Genomic DNA, 4,285 nt, shown 5'->3' on the forward strand with positions numbered 1-4,285 from the left:
AGAGATTTCAAAATAAGGACAACTTATGACAAGTTATGTGTAGATAGAATTCTAAAAGATGAATTCAAAATTTTTGCAGAAAAAGGGCTGACACGTGCCCTAGAATTTCTAAATTTTTTAAGAATGAATGGATAAAAATAATTTGAAGTCGAGTTCATGACATGAAAGTATGACTGGAAGGTGGGCCAATCAAGATCAACAAGGCAATCATTCGAGTAACTAGGTATCCTACATTGGATCGATCTAAGGGCATAAGGAGTGGCACACTGAATGAAATTGAAAACCTAACCAAGGCGAAGTGGAATGGTCATGGAATGTCAATAGAAAAAATTGAGGATCCACTAATTGAATTCATTATTCATGTGATCACACAAGTTTTATCAATCTAGCAGATTGAACAACATGTCGTACATTGTAGTTGACTTGGGATACAAAATTGTGAAGAAAGATCATGCATACAATCTTGTCGAGATGTAGTTACAACAAATTACAAAGAACCTGGGAGCAATAAGAAAAGCTAAGAAAATATCATGTAGGTTTAGTTTCCTATTAGTTTGTATATTTTTCTCTATATAGAACTATTTTCCTACTACTGGAAATGTAGCATGAGACAAAAAAAGGACTGTTATAGATCAGTTGAATGACCTAATAAAGAGGTTGGGAGATAATTTTGAAGTAGTCATGGACCACTATTTTAAAGAATCTAAAACTAAAATGAAGAACAAGATGAGGATTCCAAAATCAGTTGTAGATAAATATTATGATAAAATATGTTTCATTATGGATACATATTTTGCGTACACACAAGTAATAATACTAAGGGTTGCATGGTTAAGGCCTATGCCCTATGAGGTAAATGTTGATGACATATTAGCATCTATCACTGTACTATTGGTAGAAGACATAAATGCTAGTGCGGAGCAATTTGGCACATATGAAATAGTTATTGCCGAGCTAACTATTGAAGCTGGCACACCTACGGTAGGTAAAAAGAGAAACATAAAAGTTGTCGAGGCGAGTAAAATGGAACAAGGAGAAGGATCAGGTCAAACCTTAGAGACTGAGGAAGGCAAAGGAAAAGAGCTTTTAGTTGTAAAGTAGAAGGCCACAAAATAAAGGAAGGTTGTAATAATTGAACCTAAGTTAAAGGAAGACCCTTCAAAAAGATATGTAAGAAATGGTAACACCATAAAGGTCAAAGGGCAATGTTGTCATTACAAGAAAGGAGGTCAGTACAATTACTGCCGAGCTACTACCAGAAAGCCCATCAAAGAAGAGAAAGCAGGCAGATGAGCAAGTAAAACCAAATAGGAAGATGGCAGTTGCACAAGAGTAGGAGGATGAAGAAGAAAGGACAGATTCTCATGAAACCAACAAACTGCAAGTTGTAAAGAGATTCCCTCCAATGACTATGGATTAGGTATGTGAAAAATTGATAGAATCAAAAAGTATTTTGGTTTTTAAAGACATACAATATGATTCTTTGAGAAATGTAGATCAAGATAAACTTGAAGAAGCTTTAACTAATATGTTAACCAAGTTTAGGCATACACCCATGGAATTAGGAACTAGAGCTCCTGTGGGCTTGTATAGTAGAGTCGATGTCAAATGGAAATGGGCATTAACCACAGAGAAGAAAATAAGAGAAACAAAATTGGCATATGTCATGCTAGATTTGGGAAATACGCATATGTCTATAGCCCTTAAAGATTATGTAAAGAAGCTTATGCCAAGATGTAGGGCATACAAAGTTTTAAAGAATAAAGTTCTTGAAGTTGAGGAAGCTAGTATTAAATTATGGAAAGAATTATTTGGAGTAATTTCTCCAATTATAGAGGTAAGGGAAGGCCAAGATGCTATAGAACTTGAAGATGAAGATGAGCAGGAAGTAGCCAAGCTAGGAGCAAAAATTGAAGAGCTTGTCAGTGGAATTGAATTTAAGGATACTATCACAATTGAAGATGATATTGACATCCCTCCACCTAATCCAAATGTACTCATTGAAAGGAAATCCAAGGATTGATGAAGGACTCAAGAAAACTCTGTGCAAGTCTAATTTTGTTATAGCTAATTGAATATTCAAAGCTTGAAGTTAAGAAGACTAATTATGCTATTGTCACACTAGTTACAGAGGGTACAAGTGCTAAGAAACTTCGTTGGCATTGAGTTTATATTCATCACTAGTGACTTGTATGTGAATTTTGAAAAAGTAAGTAAATTCTAAGAAAGTTTCAAGCACAAAGTCTATAGATGAAGAAATTACATAGAAACAGCAAGAGGCTTTTCAAGTTCTCATTCAAATGTCAAGTTCAAAGTTTGTAGAATCTACACCAGTAACACCTATACAATAGGTGATATCTACACCTATATTACAACCAAAGGAGAAATCAAGTGAGAAAAGGAAGAAATTATAATTATCATTACCGAGTGATACACCCTCGATCTCTCAAGCTATGACTCATGTAGAAGAGGATGATGATGAGTTAGCAGACCTTAGTGAGGTAATTATAGTACCTACATATGGTTTGAATAATCTTACCTTAGATAAAATGCATGAAATACAAATCTTATTGAGTCAAAAGGCCAAACAAGAACAACTAAAGAGAGAACAGAAGAGAAGACAAGTATTGCATATTGTCAAAGATATTTTTATAGATGCTTTTGGTATTACATATGTAAATTATTAGCATACAATTTTGGATCAACTAGTATAATTAGTAGATAGAGTTCAGACAGAGGACATAGAAGCAAATGAGAAGTTGTTACAATGGTCTAAAAGGAGAATGAAGCATAAAATATTGCATAAAGTCTCACATGAACTTGTACAACACCAAGCCAAGCTTTCTACAACCATTACACAATTGGAAACAATTTTGAAAATTATAAATTCTTTATACTTAAAATTGTGTGATATAGATTTCTTTACAATAGATATTAAATGATCATTAGAGTTATTACATGCAAGCATGAAAACTAATGTTCACGAGCATCGATCAAGAATGCAAGTTCAAGTTCATCTTCATTCAATGAACTTATATTTAGTTAGATAAGGTTAGTTGAGCTCACAACAAAATAAGTTGGCACTAATTCAACTTCAATTATTGCCATACATAGATGTAATTTAGAAGGTTATTTCTATTGCTAGAGAAATTTTGAAGAGATATACAAATTTTGCACATATTGCAGGATTCATTGACCTAGCTTCCAAGCTAGAGATTTAGTTTTAAATTTTGGAAAAGGTACAAGAAAGATGGAACATAGGCTATGCTAATATTGTGGCATGTCATAAGATTTTTTTTGAGAAGTTTCAACTCACCCCAACAGCCCCAGCTACCATTAGTGACAAAAACAAGGGGGATAATTGATAATAAGGAAGAAGTAATAAGAAAAGGTGAGTTAGAGTTATGAAGAAGGTATTAGTCACAAAATCAGATATTGGTCTCAAGGGAGAATACAATTTTTTTAAAAAAAATTTCATGACAAAGTGTTTTTGCCACTAATGTCAAAGGGGGATATTACTGATCTCTAAGACCATGTTGCCAATGATTAACCAAACACTTAGTCATTTACTAGACAAGATTACAAGGTCACCACTACGTCCAATTTATCTAGTAAAGGCTAAGAAAGTAACACTTAGATTGAGAAGAACAATGATTGTTGAGAATTCAATAGAGACTGAGAATATATGTGAGCCAAGGAATATAGTATGAGTTGAGTAATGTAATTATGGCCAAGCATATTGAGAATTTATCAAGTGCTGAGCACACAGACTTATAGAAGCTGAGCAACAACATACATGACCGAGCGCCAGAGCATGTAAGTGTCAAGCAATGCAGTTTTGATATGTGAGTTTGTAATGGCCCAAATACATATGTGAATCATTTCAGCTGACATTTATATGAGATTTAATATCTGTAGATCCAGATCAAATTTTGATTACATGTCATTAGTAGAAGGTAATGATCCCTAGGTAAAAAATTCAAGTAATTAGGAAAAGGGATATAAACAAAAAAAGATGATGAAGTTTAAACCATTGATCAAGATCTAGAAGCTTCACATGAAGTCTATTTAAGGAGGATTCTAACCCTAGAATCATAGAGAGAGGAAAATGAAAGGGTAAAATGTAGAAAGGATACATGCATGTGAAGGAGTTAAAGAGACAGATCAAGTAGAGAGAGCAATCAGAGCAATGAAGGACTAGACAAATTTATCAGATTAGGAGAATCATATCAGAGGTAGAGGAAAGAGGAGACCCAAGATTAGCTTGCAAAGCATACCGAGGGTT

This window comes from Cupressus sempervirens, chromosome 4 (genome assembly GCF_028749045.1).
Source record: "Cupressus sempervirens isolate cs-2001-9-10 chromosome 4, ASM2874904v1, whole genome shotgun sequence".
NCBI classification, from domain to species: domain Eukaryota; kingdom Viridiplantae; phylum Streptophyta; class Pinopsida; order Cupressales; family Cupressaceae; genus Cupressus; species Cupressus sempervirens.